The following is a 21631-nucleotide window of genomic DNA, read 5'->3' as shown; positions in this document are numbered from 1 at the left end:
AAATATTACTAGTTTGTCAGAATAACCAAATTCGAAGGATTATTCAAAGTAACTAACAACTAAATGTCCCTATAGACGTATATTATGGAAGAGAGAACTCAGTAAATAAAATAAAGTACGACAAAAAAAAAAAAAAAGGATTGAGTACCGATCCATGATAAATATAACCAATATCATTTTTTAGATAAAGGACTATAAATAGTGTATTTTCAAGTTTTATTAATTCTTTCAGAAGTAGCAAAATTAGATTGTTGCAATAAGAATACAAGCTATAAACTATACAATACTATAAAAATTATTATTATGGTTATTAAGTTTAGTTAGTAAGTCAAATAAAACTATTAATTTATTATTATTATTATTATTGAGTGAGAGAGCAGTGCATGCCATTAGAATGACACTGGGGTACAAATATACGAAGCCCATTATACCCATCATGACTACCCGTCTGATAAGGGTACACCAGGCACATGCATCACAACCATATGTGCGTGACATGGTGATCTCATATCAAAATAAACAGCGCATGACCTCGCAGGTGGGACCCAGTTAGAATTTTCTGTATCTTAAAGAACAGGCACAAGAGAGGTAAGCCCTGTTCACTGTGCAACAACATGAGTGAAGTGAATTCCATCAGAAATCATAACAGAAATGTTATGATTTATACAGAAGGTGGAACATGTAAAGATTCCCATTTGGTGTACGCTGCAGAATGCACGAAACATAACTTAATTTATGTTGGTTGTACAAAAGAACGATTAAACAAAAGTTTTAATGGGCACAGATTCGACGTCAGGCACAATAACAGTAGTTCGACAGAACTTGCTGAACATTTCATTTCAAGCGGCTGCAATTTTGAAGAAGACTTGAAAGTGCATATTCTCTCAGTAAAAACAGTGTAGCAACACGGCGGTGCTCTAGCATGGCCATAGCTCTAAGCTGAAACTACGAGAAAAAATCTATTTTGTTATAAATGGAAAGAAAAAACACCACGGAGGAATCGACGTAAGCTTAAATAATAAACCGCGATAGGTGAACCGCGATATGGCGAGAGATCACTGTATACGAGTGGGTACCCCAAAGTAGCTGGAAATGTTTGTTTTAGTTCAAGTTTCCACTACTAGATGCCACTTCAGGCATCAGTATGTCATCGAGTGAAGTTGTTCTGGCACGTGGTGCGTCTTTGTTACAGTACTTCTCCCCTGTTCATCGATTTTTGCGATAGCTGAAGCGAAGGAACAGCGTGCTTCCGTAAAATTCTGTTTTCTGCTGGGGAAAACAGCGGCTGAAACAGTTGTCATTCTTCAAACAGCCTACAAGGACGCTTCCATGAACATAACACAAGTTTACGACTGGTTTTCATGCTCTAGCAATGGTCACTTGTCGATTGAAGACCAGCCTCGTTCAGGGCGACCATCGACCTCCTGAACGAATGAAAACATCACGAAGGTTCATGAACTGATCTTGGAAGAACATCACTGAACAATTGATGAACTTGTTGATATGACTGGTGGGTTCTGAAGCTTCTCCCAACGAATTTTGAGCGGGGTATAGCGAATGAAAAGCGTTGCAGCAAAATTTGTGTTTCACTTGCTCACGGAAGATCATAAGTAGTCACGACTGAATGCGTGTCGTGAGCTGAAAGAACAGCTGGACGTTGATCCGGGCTTTTTTTCGAAGGTCAACATTGGTGACAAAAGCTGGTGCTACAGTATTTGCAGATGTGGAAGAGGTGAAGAGAAAAACGACGCAGGCGTGAAAGGTATCACTTTGCAAGAGGTTTCAGCACTGCTTCGAATAGTGGAAAACGCGCCTGGACCAATGCGTTGCTTCAAATAGAGAATACTTTGAAGGCGATAAAAGTGTAAACATATAAAACTAAGTGAGTAAAATAATATCGCGAAATTCCAGTTTCTTTTGAGTACCCCCTGGCATATATGTGTGTGTGTGTGTGTGTGTGTGTGTGTGTGTGTATGAAACATAATTAAGGTGGCTAGACGCAATCTTAAGCTAAAATGGAAATAATTCACCGTCACTAAAAGTGACCAAGACTGCAGTGAACACCGGCGTTGTTAGAAATAAGTAATAGACTATTTAGCCACATAAAGCAAGTGTTCTATTTGAACTGACAGGGGAGACAACCTTCCCAAATCAAGCGAATTGCATTAAATTAGCATGCTAATTTTGTATAGAAATTAATACTCATCAGTAAGGCTCTCTCGCCTGTCAGTATTATAGAAAATACCATAGGAATCAGCTGCTGATTCCACAAAATAGCAAAGTACCTATGACTCTTTTTGGTTTGAAATTGTGTCTATGATTTTCACATTACCATTTTGTGGAATCAGCAACTGATGCCTATAGTATTTTCTATAATACTGACAGGCGTGAATTCAACTTCACCATCAGTAATGAAGTGAGCATTACTGATGAATATTAATTTCTATACGAAATTAGCATGCTAATGTAATGCAAATCCCTTGCTGTGGGGAGGTTATCTCTCCTGTCAGTTCAAATAGAACACGTGCTTTATGTGGTTAAAGTGTCTATGACTCTTATTTCTAGCAATGCCAGTGCTCACTTCACCTTTGGTTACTTTTAGTGACGGTGGATTATATATATATATATATATATATATATATATATATGGTGATCGTTCCGTCTTCGCAGATGATTGCCGTCTCTGTGCTTCCCCGTTGTCAATAGCATTTCTGACTTCTTGTCCTTAACCTGTCAGAGTAGTCCTAGGAACAATAGCAATAGTGGGTAAGAGAAGAATGAGGGTGTCAGGTTAAAAAGTAAGGCACAATTAGTTAACTTTGTTCCTAGACAAGTCAAACAAAAATTCAACTGCTTAGTTTGGCCATCTAGCACAACATAGAAAGTATGGTATATAGATTATTAGAAAAAAAAAATTAAGCTAACTTTGTAGGATATACAGACACACACACATTCATACACATAGTAACACACACGCATATACATACACAAATTGATGATACATTGTATGTATGCATGTATGTATGTTTGTATATATACATGTATATGTATGTATATATATATATATATATATATATATATATATACATATATATATATATATATATGTACATACAGAAAATTTGTACGTACGTTGACGTGTATGTATATCCGGAACGCCCCTTGTTGTATGTTAGTGTTCTTTATATTGTAATTCCTAGAAATTATTTGTCGACCATTCAGACAGGGCTTATATTTTATAAATTGTCTCTTATATATACATCATCATCATCATCATCATCAAGATCCTTTAACTAATGCAGTCAGTCGTTGGGAAGCCACTCTAGACGCTTTCGTCATATGTAGCAGGGTTGCTGTATCGTGACCTGTCAAGTCCTTCATGTTGTCAAACCAGGATTTTCTCCGTCTGCCTCACTTTCGTTCTCCCCCCAACTATGCCCTGAAGAATGTTTTTGGACAGGGAATTCTGACGGGATACATGACAGTACCATATAAGCTTTCGTCCTTTTACCTGAACAAGGATCAGTTCCTGACTACCAGTGTATTTGTTGACTTACTACCTGACAAAGCTGTTCATTATGTGCTCTGTGTACGGGATATATAGCAACCTTCTGAAGCACTCGTGCTCAAATGCCTGATTCTTTGCTACATGTGAGCTGTAAGAGTTCAACTCTTGCGCCCGTATGTATAGAAGGATCGTAGTCTCCAGGGACTTGTTCACTCTGAGTCTTTTTGGAAAACTAATGGAATTGCTTTTCCATATGGTCTTCAGCATTGTGAAGGCAGTAGATGCTAAACTGAGTCATGTTATCTTCTTTTGAGGTCCGCCATCCTTGCTCAAAGTGGATCCTAGGTACTTGCAGGTGTTCACTTCAACAAATCTCTCTCCGTTTAGCATGATGCTGGTAGCTGTGTTCTGGTTGTTACTGTTTACCAGTGTCTTGCTCTCCTCTGGGCAGATTTTCATCCCTTATGCTCTTGATACATTTTACAGTCTGGAGGTGAGCTCCTGTAGTTCTACTTCACTGCTTCTCAACAGGTCATTACCATTAGCAAAGCGCAGGTTGAAAATCGGCCGTCCTTCAATTGAAAAAGAGGGGTGGAGGTCAGGAAAACTGCAATGCTTGTGTGGATTAATTCGATGAGGCTGTCGAAGTTGTAATTCTTCACCACCTGCAACAACCCACCATGCAAAACACGGTCAAAGGCATTTTTGAAGTTGATAAAGTGATAGATGTCAGATTGGTGTTTTTCAGTCAGCAGTCTAATATTAAACATCTGCTCCAAAATATTCCCTTTAGGCCTAAATCATGTCTGTTCTTCTGCAAGGATTTCTTTTGCTTTTGCCTTATGTTTGTTTAACAGAATTGTTAGCAATACTTTGCTGGGATGGCTAATTAGGTTGATTGTTCTATAATTTTGGTAGAGTTTAAAGTTGCCTTTCTTGGGAATGAGTATCCTCAGTGATTGTGTCAACTCCTTTGGTCACTGCTTTGTCTCCCATATCCTCTGACAGGTAACTGTTAGTGCTTTGATAAGCTTTGGTCCTCCATGTTTTAGGAGCTCAGTTGAGACGTTAGCTATTCCTGGGGATTTCCCATCTTTGAGCATGTGCACTGCCATTTCAATGTGTGTCAGGTGCTGAAATTCATCGGAGGCTTTTAGTACAATACGGGGACAGTGCATTACCGCATAGAACTGTGTATGAGTGGATCGGGAAGTTTAAAAGTGGCTGGACGAACGTGACGCATGAAGAGAGGGCGTTGGACGCCCGTCGAACTCCACCACTAACGAGAAGATTCAGTTAGCTCGTGAGTTAATAATGGTGAACCGGCGAGTTATCATCAATGAGACAGCTTATTCTCTGTAGATTAGTCATGGTTCTGCCTATCAAATCAATCTACGATGAGCTCGGCTTCCATAAAGTCTGTGCAAGATGGGTACCAAGAGCGCTTACTGCAGAGTACAAGCGCAAACGTCTTGAGGCATGCCAACGTTTACTCGATCGCTACAACAATAAAGGCGACGAAAGTTTGAGCAGAATAGTCACAAGAAATGAAATGTGGGTCCATTGTTATAAGGTAGAATCTAAAAGTCAGAGTACTGGGTGGAAACATCCTGGTTTACCGCGACGTAAAAATTGAAGACTCGGTCTTCCGCGGGAAAAGTGATGCTAACCCTCTTTTGAGACTCAAAAGGGTCTATACTGGAAGACAACCTTGAAAAGTAATGTACTATCAACAGTGCAAGATACAGTGCTTTGCTGGCCAACAAACTGAAGCCAGCAGTTCGCACCAAACACTGACGCCTATTGCCGAAGAAATTTTTGTTGTTGCATGACAATGCACATCCACACACGGCCGCCCAGACCTTTGAAACCATAAGCCAATTAGGTTTTGAGGTACTGGAACACTTTGCCTACAGCCCAGATCTCGTCCCTTCCGACTATCATATCTTTGGACCGCTCAAAGATGGTTTACGAGGTCGTCGATTTCTTACGGATGAAGATGTGGAGGAAGCGGTGTATAAATGGTTGTATGACCAACCAAAAACATTCTTCTAGGAGGGAATACGCAAGCTTGTGGATCGCTGGATCAAGTGCATCGAAAAGGAAGGAGACTATATAGAAAAATGACGTACTTGTTTTTCCCCTGCTTTTGTGTAAATACATTGAAAAAACAAGAACGCGTATAAATTTTGAGTCACCCTCGTATGTATATATATATATATATATATATATATATATATATATATATATATATATATATATATATATATATATATATATATATATATATATATATATATATATATACATATATATATGTATATATATATATATATATATATATATATATATATACATATATATATGTATATATATATACATACATACATACATAATACATACATACACACACACACACACACACACACACACATATATATATATATATATATATATATATATATATATATATATAAACATATATATATATATATATACATATATATATGCATTTGTAAAACCGTCTCTGTTTTCCACATTTACCGAGCGTCTAACTAATACATTCCATATGCACGTCCTGTTGTTTTGTTATTTTTGTTTATAATGTTCGATTATTCGATTTGACTTCGCAAGAGAGGTAAGCTCTGTTTACTGTGCAAAAGTATGAGTCAGGTCATCTCCATTACAAATTCTAAAAGAAATGTTACAATTTATACAAAAGGTGGTGCTGTAACAATCCCCATGTGTTGTACGTAGCTGAATGCGTCAAACACTATTTGATTTATATTATTTGCACAACAGAAAAGTTAAGCGATAGATTTCATAGGTACAGGTATGAAATCAGGTACAATAACACTGCATCTACTGAAATTGTCAGGTATTTTATTCCAAATGACTGTAATGTTAATGAACAATCTAAAGCACATTTTCTGAGAAAATATTCTGACTCCACTGAACTTTCAGTCCTCGAAACACCATAGCAACAATGATAGCAGCATCTGCTACAAGACTAGAAGACGCCCCTACACCAACAACGGCGACAACAATATCGACGATGGAGGTAACTGCAATCGAAACAATAGAAGATACACTACTATCATGGACTACCATATCACAGATAACAAGACAACAACAACAGAAAACCCCTCAAAGAACAACAGAAGTGCCAATAACAGAGCAAAACCACAAACCCCCAAGATATATCACTCCCCGAATCACACCCCGCAGGCATGTCGTGTGGTGATGGTGATGGTGAAGATAAAATGCCTAAATGGTAAACACTTAATAATGGAAAGAAAAATGAAAAAAAAAAAGCAATAATATGCCATCGATAAAAGAAAAAAAACTGGGAGATATGAATATATGTAGGAGTTGTTTTCGAGCAACGATGCACTGACCCTTAGCAGCTACATCACAACTATTAACATCGTCATCTTCATCACCAACACCACAACCATTATCACAGACACCAACCTTAGAAGCAAAACCTAATTCACATACGTACCAACAGTCAAAACTTTCCAACACGAACAAAAATGACATCAATAACTACATGATAATAAACACGATCAATAAAATCTAATGGATCACATACAGCGACGTTCAAGTGTCAAACACAATAACTATGTTACATTTGCTAATATTTTTCCTGCACGCATCAAAATCATCCAAGTACCACAAAGCATACCACAAAACATTTTAAAAAATGAATATCCCAGTGGTGTAGGATACTTCAGGGAAAATATAAAGAAAAGACTGTTTAAAGGTCTGATTGTGGAAACACCCATAATCAGTCAATGGGACGGAATACCTGTCTCTTCACAGGAACTAAGTGGGCCTTTATCGCCTTACAAATTCAATATAATATGGGCTTACTTAGCATAAGCAGTATAAATGAACGAAACCCAGGGTCACCATGGAAGTAGGGCCACCCTATTCAGCGACCTGAATTCACAGGATCGGGGCCATCAGCGTGACCATAATTTTCACTGGATACGAAACGAACACGTCTCGAAATCGAGAGGTGGAGTGGCTGTGTTGTTTCGTAAGTGTCTTAATCTCACTATAGGAAATATCTTCATGAACCCAAAGGGTAACTTGGTCTAGGACGTAAACATCAGTGAAAGGTCACTGACAGACTAGTAGTCATCTATACCCAAATTTCTTCAGTCGTCTAGCAATTTTCATGGGAAGCCCGATCTTTAATGATAATGGGCGATTTAAATTCCCTCTGAGATGCTCGTTTCGAATACTGCCGGATGGTGGAGTGCAAAAGTTTCCCAAACATGCTTAGAGTTTTCTGGTTGTCTGACAGCACCACGTGGACTGTACCCTGTCACTGGAAGCTGAACATGTCGTTCCCGGAGCGCCAAGCTTACAGAGTCCTGATTAACGAAAAGGAGTTAAATAGATAAGGTTTATTTATTTTGTAGTGATAGACGAAATTAGAGTAGAGGGGGAATTTACGAACTTAGAAGAGACGCTTAGGAAAAGCATGGAAATTGACGTGCTCGCAGGGAGATTAGCTCTCGAACAATTCTTCAACATGGAGACCGCATTGTCAAAGCTAATGCGTATGATCGAACATGATTGGTGAAGGTGCAACGTGACAACAAAGTCAAAGTTCAGCCTTTGTTGGACCGTAGCGGGTGTATGTTATTTCACCACAAGCAGATGCTTTCGATTTTTCTGTAGCACTTTGTTGGACTATTCGTGACGAGAGGTGGACAGGAACGCAGGAAGATTTCAGTGACCACTCGTCATGAGAAACGGAGTGTTGTAAAAGTCGATCCGAACCATTTAAATACGGCGATTGATGGTTAACTGCATTCTGGGGCAAATCACCTGCTTAAAATGGTCTACTTTACTAGCTTTAGTTTTATATATCAAACTTGTTAGAAGACTTCTTGGTAGATACCTAATGCAACTAGCAGTAGAACTGGAAAATTCCTCGTTCTGTGAATCAAGGACCGCCGGCACTTCTGTAAAAGTACCCAAATAAAGGATAATTGTTGGCCCATAACTCTGTTAAACGTTAATTATTATTATTATTATTATTATTATTATTATTATTATTATTATTATTCAGAAGAGTTACCTCAATCCTTTCTATATTAACCAAAATGAAGTAGATTGACAAATTTATTTTTTGAACCAGTGGAAGACACGCAAGATGTCGAAATATTGTTCACAAGATAGCAAATGGCACTCTTCTTTTAATTTTGACTCTATATCTTCAGGAGGAGTTACCTCAATCCTTTCTATATTAACGAAAATGAAGTAGATTGACAAATTTATTTTTTGAACCAGTGGAAGACACGCAAGATGTCGAAATATTGTTCACAAGATAGCAAATGGCACTCTTCTTTTAATTTTGACTCTATTATTATTATTATTATTATTATTATTATTATACCTCCGTTTCCAAAACCCCCAAGTACTTATAGCTCGTCTCTTCTATCTGCTTCATAACCTTCCCCGACAGTATCGATAGCCCGTCCATACATTTGATTTTGCCTCTCTTCAAGACTATCACACCACACTTTCTCGACCCGAACCCCATTCTGATATCAACACTGAAAGTATACACCGTATCAACGAGGGAACTGACGTGGGCTTCAACATTACCATAAAGTCTGAGATCATCCATGAATAACAAATGGTTGACATTTTATTGGCGGCTTTTGAATACATACCCAACGTTTGCTTTCCTCAGTATCAGTGTTAGAGGTATGAAGCACAGTACAAAGATCCGTGGGGACAGGCAGTCTCCTTGGAAGATGCCCTTTCTGATGTCTACTGTCCCTAAACTTCTTCCGTATGCTGTCAAGTCCGTCCTCCAATTCGCCATACTTTTCCCAAGCAATCGTTCAACATTCGATGCAGTACTAAATAGGAATCATATTATACGCCTTACGATAGTCGATCCATGACATGGTTAAGTTAAGTTTCCTTCTCTTGCAGTCTCTAAGTACAGTTTTGTCTATCAGGAGTTGATCCTTGGTACATCTGCACTTACGCTTGCAACCCTTCCACTCATGTGGCAGAACTCCATTTTTTCCAGATGTTCGTACATTGACTCTGCGAGTATTCCAGTCAATAACTTCTACAAAAGTGGCAAACAGGATATCGGCCTGTAATTGTCTACCGTATTGCTTTTTTCGATGTCTTTCAGGCACAGCACTGTCCTACCCAATGTCATTCACTCTGGTATTACTTGGTCAGCATTTAACAAGGTGTTGAGTTGCGCAGCCATTCGTGCATGAGATTCACCAAATCTTTTGATCCAGTAGCCTTGAACTCCATCTGGTCCCGGGACCTTCCAGATGCTCACCGTTTTGCTGGAAGTTACTTTCATTAGTAAAAATTGCATTTTCATCGTTATCTCTGCAGCTATTTTCCGAGACCCTTCTTCTTCTTCTTCTTCTTCTTCTTCTTCTTCTTCTTCTTCTTCTTCTTCTTCTTCTTTCCATTTATTATTAAAAAGTATTATTAAATGTTGTTTAGTTTCAACTTTTGTCTTGAACTTGAAATAATCATAAATATGTGAGTGTTGAAGGGAATAGTAGGAGGAGCAGTAGCAGCTTGGTGAATAGACCATATAAATAGAGGTCTGTAAATAGATTCCGCAGATGGTGACGAAGTCAGCAATAGTATAATAATAATAATAATAATTACTATTATTATTCCTTTCGTCTTCTCTGTATTTGGTTGTTGTTCTGTCGATATTGGTTCGCTAGATATCAAGCTGCATCCAGAAACCTTAGGTATCTAGAACCTTTATTATACTCCTTGCTATACAAATCCAACACACTTTGTTTAGAATCAGGAAATTTATTTCAGCTAACAACATCCAGCAAACATCTTGCAAATCTTCCTAAAATCCCTTTTTTAAATGATATAATGATAACATGGCAATTTCAGATTCACTGAAATGCCAGGTAATTTTCTATTTTCTCACGTTCTTTGCCTATTACTCTCTTTAAAATGGGTAAACAACATCGATAAAGCAACACACTCTTCTACATTTAATATGACGACATCTGGGCGTAAATATTCTATTTGTTTATTCGTTTAAATTCTCCTATCCCATAGCATCTTTACATGGTTGTTTCATGGACATGTTCTGTTTTATGGTCATACCATTTTCCTACATGCTCAAATACATATTTGTTTTATGGATTCGTAAATGCACCGTTTAAGGAACTCGGTGATGTGTAACGTTCTTATAAAACCTCTGTGCAAGCATTCTACATTCGGAAACTGCATGCATAACCATCTTCTCTCTTTTACCACGCAGTCTACTATATGCAGCCGAGATGCCTTATTCATCTATGTTCCTCCTCATTTATATAGTTTTAGTCACGTGGTCCAGCTTAGCTAGGATTAAGCCTTCTACCTCTTTCTTAATACTCACTTTGTTAGACCATGAAACGATTTCTGATTTCGATACTCTTATTTTGAACAATACAAAGAAACTACTTCCGTGTACATTTTTCTAGTCGAATAATTGCTTTCTAACCTTGTTCAAACCTTATTATTTTCTTTTAGCTAATATCTCCATTATTCTTCCTGCTTTCAAAATCACCTCATCACTATCAGCAACGTGCTTCCTGCTTGTGATTGTCAGCAGTTCCCGTCCTTCTATCTATGTTCTCACGATCTTCCTTTGTCGATTTGATAATTCTGACGCTTAAGACAGTGGAAGTATCTATACCATTCAAATTAGATTTTAGTATCCTTATCCTTCGGAAATGTTCTGATTTTGTCTTTCAGTGTTCTTTTGTTTATGCCATCAGCTTCCAATCTACAGTATCTTTCGTTCTCGTTCGGTAGATTTATTGTGTCACTATCATAGTATTTTTTCCTCAGAAGTACTCTACGCTTGGAAATAAATGTCATTGCTGAACACTACCTGTACCGACAAGGTTATATGATTCTCTCTTAGTCTTGTTTTTGTAACTTAAACCTAATACTCCAACAAAAACTGGTATGACTTACGTTTTTGCTCGTTGCTATCAGCACATTCTGATATTTATTCTTTTAATTCGGCATATTTCGAATCTTTTTTTCTTGTCTGCTACGCTTTTGTGTGAAAGAATAGCAGCGTCTATTATGAGTAATTTTCTCGTTTTCGCTGTCCTGTAATATTATCTGGTCTACGGTGTTTAATTAATCTGTCTATTAGTACATCAAGATTCTATAGAATGTTTGGTTTACCATGTTCATTTAGAGCCTTTGTTCTATTTCATTTGTTCTACTCCTCCAAGTTTTGTACCCATAGGTTTACAAAGTGACCAATTTCAAACAAACGTTATTATGCCATTACTTTTATTTTATTTGAGCCTGATATTAATATGGTCAATATTTCCCACTCACTGATTACACAGGCGGAACTTATTCGTTGAAGTTGTGGAATGATTATCACAGTTCACTGAATTAGCATTTAGAGTTTGATCTCGACCAGCTACCAAAAAACTCTCTGTTCTCCTCCCGTTATTTCGATTTCGATGCCACTGCCACAATAAGTCGTGATTTTTCACATTCTTGGTATCTCTGTGTACGTTTTCCTGCTGCTACATATCTTTCGCACTTCCTTTCTTTCGCTGCATTCTTCCCTTCAAGTCGAAATGCAAATAAGTTCTAGTTATACAACACCATATTTAAATACTTCTTCAATCTTTGCAAATAAGTGGTTTGTTGATCTTTGCTTCCCATCCACACAATCCGAAATGCTAACAACTCCCTCCACAACCTTCTTTTTAATTCATATACGACCGACATCTCAATTCAGATGAGGCGATTCATGCATTCTTCGGGATTTTCATTCCGCATTATAACGCAAGACGGCGACCGCCTACGTGCTGATCGCATTTATCAAATTCTTGGTTTAAGTTATCACCTCAATACAGGCTTTTATCGTTCCAAATACATTGTTTTCAATTTTTCTTCGTTCATTTTGCATAATATCAAATTTAATTATGGCTAGATACTTGCACCTACTTTTAGGATCTAAAATCCATTCTACTGATAAGATTATTCATCTAAATTCACTATCTTTCTTTCTACATTTTGGTATACCAAACCCCTTACTAATATCAATGTTATACGAGTGTGGGTTGAAAAGTTTATAAGCTAACTATGATGGAGCGATGCTAGCGCCGTGAAATTTTGCGTGCATTAATTTCAAAATTTCTTTTTAACAACTACATTGTTTTTCTTCAGGTAAACTAAAATCTAACCCGCAAAGAAGACTTCAAATGTAACTAGTTACGAATTCTCTGTTAAACAAGTACCTGCAGAAAAGGGGTTTAGCCCATAAGGACATTCATGATGATATGATTGCTACATTAGAAGTTGACGAGTCAGCTTTATCCACACTGCAAAAATGGGAAGCTGAATTTCGGAGGGGATGGAAGAGTCTTGACGGTGACCCAAAGTCTAGAAGTCCTGCAACTGCCACCATAGAGGAGAACATTGATCATGTTCACCACATGCTGATGGATGATAGACGATTGATTATAAATCAAATAACCAATGCTATTAGAATATCCCGAGTGAGAGTTGAGAATATTCTACCCAATGAACTTGGTATGACGAAGGTTTCTGCTCAGTGGCTGTCATGTTTTCTGACACCTGATCGAAAGTATACCAAGCTGATCACATCATGGGAAAACCTGACATAGTTTCAGGCATCTCTAGCTGGTTTCTTCAAGTGTTTCTTAATCCAGCATAGGTGTTGGCTTTATCACTTTGAGCTAGTGAGAAAGAGAGAATCCATGCAGTGGGAACACCCCTCCTCATCTGCTCCACAGAAAGCTAAGGTCGTTTCATAGGCAGGGAAGGTGATGGCCTCGGTCTTTTGGGAAGCAGGACGAGCTGTATTTATTGACTATCTTCAAAAGAACCACACCATCAATAAAGGGTAATATGCCAACTTGCTGAGGCAGTTATGAGAGGCTCTGAAGAGACCAAAATGAGCAGGAAAACTGTTTCATCAGGACAATGCTTCAGCACACAAGTCCTTGGTTTCAATGGCTGCTGTTGAACTGGTTGATCAGCTCCACTATTCTTCTGATCTGGCCCCATTTGACTATCATATGTTCCCCAACATGTAAAAGTTCTTGGTTGAGAACTAATGTCGCAGTGAAAATGACGTCATATCTAGTTGATCACATTTTCCTACCAACAGGTTGAAAGCTTTTTCACCAAAGAGATCCAAACACTGCAACACGGATGGAATAAATGTGTGGACCGCAATAAGGACTAGTTCGGAAAATAAACCTAATTTTTTACATTCCATGAGAGTATCGTGGTCAGCCTATGTACTTTTCAGCTGACCCTCGTACACCTTTACAGTATTCTGAAGTGAATTGATTTATTTTGCTGACTTTCTAGTCACCATGAAGAATAGATAATTTAGAGAAAGTTCATGTTCCCTTTCTCCCTAGTTTGTTGCCAATGTTGACTTTTCTGAGAGAATCAGGTTAACACCTCTTTTAACGACCAAATTTTCATGTGATTTCATGTTCACCACCAAGTTCGTTTTCCAATATGTCAAATACGATTTGTCAACACTTGCAGTTCTTTATTGCCATACTGTAAATGATAAGATACGCTTTATTACTGTTGAGCTTCTTGTTGCTCTTCTGTTCAATTGATAGTAATTAGTTTTCCATCAAATGATTATGTTTTTTTATGAGGAAAAAAAAAAGAATGAATGTTAGTAACTTCCAAACAGATCGAGACAGGTGAATGATCAACAATTTTCTATCGCATTTTCCATCGTTGGATCTTTCATACTCAAAGATGCTCGTCTCTCAAATATTCACTCTGATATACTTTCTTGTATTAGAATTTAAATTAGATGATTTTTTCCCCATTTTACTGTGCGCCTCATTTAAAATTCTTAGGCTGCATCTTTCCAAGTTGCTAGAATTCTTTCTTGCTGCAGGACATTGTTCTCAGTTATAGTGGCTGGTTTCGCTTTTTTGCATTCTGCATTTTCATAATGTATAGTGAGCAATCCCAAAATTCCTGTTCAAAAATCTGTTATTTCACCCTCATTTGGTGTTAATATTTCCATTGTATTTCTTCGAATGTTGCAGTAAAACTGAGTCTCATTCGATCCAGTATAATGCTTTAATCCTGGTTGATTTTGCGCGGGCTATTACTTGATCGATATGCTTTGCATTCATCCGTTCACCAATACTTACTGCAGCTACAAAAATTAAATTTTTCCAGTCTGATAATAATAATAATCTTTTCTACTAGAGGCGCAAAGCTTGAAATTTTGGTGGAAGGGACAAGTAGATTACATCAATATCACCATCACCACCACCACCACCACCAGATCTCATTCTCGATGTTATTATTGGGTTGTCCGGAAATTTCTTGCCGATTTATAGTAGTTTACTTTTCGACTTATTTGCCATGAAACCACCTCAATTCTGGGAAGAGGGTATTTTCAAGTTAAAGGAAGGATGGAGACGCATTGTGCAACAAAATGGTTCATATTTGGTTGATTAAAAATGTAATGGCAAGTATTTATTGACCTTTTTCTTTCGTTTAAAAATCGAACCGCAATGTTACAATTTTCTGGTAATGTCATATCAATCACCATGTGGGTTTTATGCTTGAAATTATTCATTGTGAAGTTTGATTTGTTTTCATTGATTTTCCAACCTTTCTGCACCGGTGTGTCGCATAAAATGATAACTTTATCATTCTTGGCAACTGTTTACGATTGTGATCATAGAATTTTTCAGAGATTTTGATGTTTCCTGTAGCTTTTCCAGTAGTAGTACTATTTTTTAGCGATAAATATGTTCGTTTTAATTTTTAGTTTGTGTTAATTTAAAAACATTTGGTTCTTGGGAAAATATTTTTGTCTCTTTCATGACTGAATAGAGCTTCTTACTCTTTTCATCATGCTTGACATTTTCCAAAAGTGGTGGTGGGAAGGGTCTTCTGATGTTGAGAGGTAGGTGATGGTTTTATAGTTTAGTTTGAGTTACACGAAACCTCTACTTCTCTCTGCTCTTCGTAGGTAAGTTCTGTCAACATCTCCCATTGTATGGTGCCTTTTGGCTTGGTCAGCATTTTCCTTGTTCTAGTATCAACCATAACAAGTGTATCAATGCATTTAGTTCAGTCTTTAGTATTATTCTTATTCTCCTCTAATACTCTTTTCGTATTCTCTCTTTCGCAGCAGAGTATTGCATGTCATCTTCATTAACTTTTAGGTATTCATGTGTGCTTTCTTAACTAAGTTCTTTGATTTCGGTGGCATTACAGTAAACTTACTTGAGTAACTTTAGCATATCTTATCTGAACTTCATTTTAAAATCATTACTGAGGCTCTTCATAATTGTTAATAGGCCAACTTGTTATCATTCTTGGCGAAGGTTCCAGGTCGTCCATATGAAACAAATTGCTCAATTTGCTGTTTTCCGTTTCATACCTGTCGGCACTGTTATTGAGTGAAGTGCTGAGTGATGTTCACGCATCCCTAAATATTATCCACTGATACTGATGGATCTTAATGTTAATGATCCTTACTTGTGTTGCTTACCAAATTTTCACCCTCTCTTTTATGAAATTGGTGGTTAGAGGTCCAACGACCTTCACTATTTTAGGCATTTCTTTTGTAGTCAACTCAGGCTGCTGGTAAGTTTCTTTCTTGATTTGGTTATGAAGATGCATTTATTTATCTATGCAACTGGTTTACTTATTTGTGCAACTGGTTGTGAAGATGCATTTATTTATCTATGCAACTGGCTTACTTATTTGTGCAACTGGCTTACTTATTTGTGCAACTGGTTGTGAAGATGCATTTATTTATTTATGCAACTGGTTTACTTATTTGTGCAACTGGTTGTGAAGATGCATTTATTTATTTATGCAACTGGTTTTTGCACCTATAACTTCCCTTTCTATATTTCTCAACTACTGGTAGCAAGTTATTGATGATTAAAAGGGTGTATATCATCTCGGTGATAAGATCTGGTAAGATAAATCTTGTGTTGGCCTACTCGGAATATCATCTGAATCTTTTACGGCATGGTTGGACGCATTGGTTCCGTCTTGGTTGGTGCTGAAAAGATATTTTGTCCAGAAATCCGCCGTCCCATCAAGTTCAGGTAACTTCTGGATACTAGTGTTTTTTTATGGCGCTTGAGGTTTCAGTCACATGAGCATTCCTAGTTAGCTATGCTCTATTTTAACCCCACCTTGTTTTTGGATTCAAGATATTTCCATTTTGTAGTGCTTGTCACTTTACACAATTTTGCTCCAGAAATTCCAACTACAATTTTCTTCGTTGATTTCTATTTTCTTTTTTCCACCATATATTTGCATCATCTCTGAAGGTTTAATTCTATCTAAAGAAGTCACTTCTTTTCTCATATCTCATAAGTCTGTGTGCTATTGCTTGGATCTTTTGTATTAGTATTTCTATTGCTTATAATCTATCAGTCGACTATCTGATGTTGAGCCATCTCTTTAGTTCTCTCTCTGTATTTTTGATATTTTTCTATTTTTCTATTTCACTCAAGAAAGATAAGTCTTCACGTAGTCTTTTCATCTATTTCTCTATCTTAGCCTTTCATTTAGGTTGTTTTCTTCTTCTTTGTGACTTTTGCCTGGATATTTCATTGTTAGCATATATCAATTATTTGATTTCTGTTAAATTGATTGATTTCCGTTGATTTCTCTCCATTATGACATTGACTTTGTGTAAGGCCAAGTTAACAAGTTTGATAGTTTTCTTGGCTTTCTCTTGTTTCTTGATTTTAAGCGATAAAGATCGTTGGTTTGAGGAATTCCTTTGACCGCTTTCTACCTCTCGATGTTTTTACATCTATGTTACTGTTTCTTCATCCTACTCTTTGCCTTGTTGATGTGCTGTCCCAGACACTTGGATTGGGAACGACTCTATAAGGACTTCGTCTTATTTCTATTATCTCAAAGTTTTGGTCTGATCGTTGAAGGGCTATTTTTAGACTGTGTGTAACATTGGTAGTTCTTGGTATATCTTTTATATTTTCATTCCTATCGACTTATTTTGTATTGCTTCGGCAATACATATACTAAAATTGGAACGATACAGAGAAGAATAGTATGGCCCCTGCGTGAGATTATGACATTGCAAATTTGCGAAGCGTCCCATATTTTTCTAAGGTGGTGAGCTGGCAGAATCACCAGCACGTGGGAAATAAAACGCTTGGTGGCATTTCTTCCGTCTTTACGCTATGGGTTCAAACACCGCTAAGGTCAACTTCACCTTTTGTCCTTTCGGGGTCGATAAAATAAGTACCTAAAATAAGTACCAACTGAGCACTGAGACTGACATAATCGACTTCCACTTGCTCTCAAAATTTCTGGCCCGTTAATTGAAAGACGCATATAAGTAATCAGGTGTAATAAGGAGGTTTAAGGCTAACGAATATGTTTAGGGTTAGCAGAAATCTTCGAGGTTAATAAATGTTCTGTGAGAAAATATGGAAAAATGTTTACATATCTTATTATAACTTTTTAAAAATGAAAATAGCTATGTCTATTCTCATATTAATTAACAGTGTTCTTACCGAAATGGTTATATATACGCTGTATATATAACTTTTCTATGTCAGATTTTGGGTGGTGCATCCTAAATCCTGTCATTATATTTCTTGTTTTCCTGTCTATTTTGATTAGTTCATTTAGTGTCCAGTTAAGGATATTGTAGCTGTAACTTATAACTGGGACGGCTAGAGTGTTGATACCTATTATCTTGTCTTTCGCATTGAGCTCTGTTTTCAGTATTAATATAACTCGTCTATAGTATTCCTGTTTATTTTCTCTTTCATTTGTGTGTGTTGTATCGTATCCAGTTGATTGTTTCCTAAGTATTTGTGTCTGGCTTTGATCTAATTCTCGCATTGCATTTGCTTTATCAACTGTGATGTTGCTACTCTTAATTAGTTTTCCTCTTTTCAATGTTGCTTTGGCACCTTTTTCTAAGCCAAATTTCATGTTTATTATTATTATTATTATTATTATTATTATTATTATTATTATTATTATTATTATTATTATTATTATTATTATTATCCAGTAGTGTTATTTTTATAGCGTGCTTTCACTTCACTACAGAGCGCAGTTCTGTCTATGTGCCTTGAGTATGTGCTGTGGTTTGCTGTGGTGTTCTTATGTTTACTGTATTGAAAGTGTTTTGCGTAGGATGTGTGCAGTGCCCAGTAGTGCAATTTTCTATATGTTATATATATTTGTAAGTCCTGGTGTTTTTCTTATGTATTTGTCTGAATATTTTTTTATCATACCTAAGACGCCTACTATGACAGGAATTGTTTCTGTTTTTAGATTCCACATCCGAGTTACCTCTATTTCCAGGTCTTTGTATTTTGAAAGTTTCTCCATTTCTTTTAGGGAAACGTTGTCATCTGCTGGTATTGATACATCAACTAGAAAGCATTTTTTTCCTTCATGATCTCTGACAACTATATCTGGCCTATTGGCCATAATTTCTCTATGTGTGTATAGTGGCATATCCCAGAGTATAGTTGCTTTCTCGTTTTCTGTGACCTTTTCTGGCGTGTACCCATACCGTCTTTTTTCTGTTGTTATTCCAGTGTTAGCATATTATTATTATTATTATTATTATTATTATTATTATTATTATTATTATTATTATTATTATTATCATTATTATTATTATTATTATTATTATTATTATTATTATTATTCTTATTCTTATTATTATTATTCTTATTATTATTATTGAAAGTGAGAGAGCAGTGCATGCCATCAAAGTGACACTGGGGTAAAGTATACGAAGCCCATTGTACCCATCATGACTATCCGTCTTATAAGGGTATACCAAGCACATGCATCACAACCATATGTGCGCGACATGGTGATCTCATATGAAGATAAACAGCGCATGACCTCGAAGGTGGGGCCCAGTAAGAATTTTCTTCAGGTCGAGTAACCCATCCCGCTCAAAAGGTCCCTGAATAAGGTTTGTTTAAGGATGTTGAGCAAAACACCCACGTTTCTAAAATGTAGAAGGTATGTTGTTCCTTCAGTCAACCAGACAGGTATTTGCTCTGGGTTATAGGTGACATCAGTCAGGTATGCAGCAAAATTTTGGTGTACTTCTGTCAAACAGTTCAGCCGGAAGTTAGGAATCCGGTCCAGTCCTGGGGTTCTCCATTTGTGAAACTTTCTAAGAACACATCTTAGATCCTCTACGCCTATTGCCTCCCATTTCTACTCTTCAACCTCATCCAGTCTCACTTTCTCACGTTCTATCTTGCGAGCTTCAGCATTACATTATTTTTGTTGCTCCATATCTTCTTCCAAAGCCCTTCCATTTTCACAGTCTCAGGTGGCTCCTTAGGGAGCAGAAGTAGCGGGGAGACCATCATAGCCATGTGTTGAGAGGAATAATAAATGCCCGGATGCAGTACCAGGCAGTGGCTCTCATGGCTTCTGATCTTAATTGATTGGAAGCGTTATCATGTACATTGTTTTGTCTTGGTATAAAAAGTTGGGCTACAGCAAATATTCTGCTTAATACCACAGATTTGCTTGTCAGTTGTTTGACCTTAACCAGTTGAACATGTCCCTTAGTGGCTGACGATATGTGCATCTCTGATCATGAGCAGAAGTAGTGGGGGAGCATCATTGCCATGTGTTGAGAGGAGTTCTTTGGGGTTTGAATAATTCACCTTTAGAAACATGGGTGTTTTTGGGATTACATAGACAATATTTTACGTAGGATATGATCAGTTACCATGAGCACTGTTTTGAATTTCTTCTTCTTCTTCTTCTTCTTCTTCTTCTTCTTCTTCTTCTTCTTCTTCTTCTTCTTCTTCTTCTTCTTCTTCTTCTTCTTCTTCTTCTTCTTCTTCTTCAAATATACAAAAAAAAAAATTCAATAAGTGTATCGTACCCTTTCTTCAGTCGTCCTGATGAGATACTCTGTTAGCTTTTGCGCACACCGTGTATGTGATCTGTTGTGACATAACGACCGTCCGAATTCAAATCACTGCTCCTGATGTGGGCGGTTTCGGACGTGCCGGGCGGGAAACCTTCACCATGATCGACTATAGCTTTTTTCCTTGTGTTGCAACATGAATTCATGAGTCGTTCGTGGTGTTCCCACGGGAGTTGTTATTGAGATCCCATCTCTCTCTTCCTCTCTTTATTTGTATATACACATGCACATGTATGTACATACACACATATATAAATAGCATGCTTGCATTGTGTTACTTCCATACCACAGTAATTATCATTATCACCATCGTTCTACCCATAGCATTTAAAAATATTATTAATATTATGGGTCCTGGTAAACTGCAGCAGACCTTCATCACTATCTCTCAAATACTCGGCAAGCGTTCTCTTTTCACTCATTATACACTAATCTATACTAATCAGTCCTCTATCACCATTCTTTCTTTTATATACAGTCTGTTTACGTTTGTAGTTAACACTTAATGCTATCTTTTGCGCTTTCTGCATGAATCCAGGGGTCATTCTCAACTAGTTTTTAGCTCCTTTACTGGTCATTTCAAGTGCTCCCAGAATCACTGGTATTGTAAACGTCTTGAGAGTAGGAGAAAGACTAGCAGCTTGTGAATAGTCCAATTTCTACAGGTCTGTAAATACATTCGGCAGATGGTGAAGAGATAGGCAGTGGGCATTCATGTGCGATAAGGAGACAAAAGAAGCCTCACAACTTTGGGGTCAGCAGAGGTCAAATTTGCTTACTTCTACTAGCGATCAATGAGAGCGCTAACCTTGGTTTTGAAAAGAATCAGTTCACCTTGTTCTATTTTTAATTACTGATAGAAGTAATAATAATTATAATGTATATATATATATATATATATATATGAAAATTTAAAAGTTTAAAAACCTTATATATATATATATATATATATATATATATATATATATATATATAAGTTTTGCTGTGGTTTGCAGATTTTGTAACAGTGCAGTTTGTACATACTTCGAAATGTTATATTTAATTGAAATTTAATCATCAATGTACTTTCCCTGATTATCTATGACTTTCTTCCATCTATTTACAAGCTTTTTAATCCCATC

General features: G+C 37.0%; 1 protein-coding gene and 1 non-coding gene across 3 annotated transcripts in view; both read left to right on the top strand.

The window, feature by feature from the left end:
* Window positions 1-21631, top strand: part of LOC106878532 (arg8-vasotocin receptor) — a 183750-nt gene that overhangs the window by 33598 nt on the left and 128521 nt on the right. The gene's annotated exons all lie outside the window — the stretch shown is intronic.
* On the top strand, window positions 17576-17684 carry LOC128247715 (U6 spliceosomal RNA). The gene has a single exon (XR_008264080.1). It is a non-coding gene; the product is annotated as a U6 spliceosomal RNA (small nuclear RNA).

This window comes from Octopus bimaculoides, chromosome 4 (assembly GCF_046866305.1).
Source record: "Octopus bimaculoides isolate indiv1 chromosome 4, ASM4686630v1, whole genome shotgun sequence".
Lineage (NCBI taxonomy): Eukaryota > Metazoa > Mollusca > Cephalopoda > Octopoda > Octopodidae > Octopus > Octopus bimaculoides.
The sequence above is the reverse complement of the archived record's forward strand: the minus strand, read 5'-3'. Positions and strand labels throughout refer to the sequence as shown.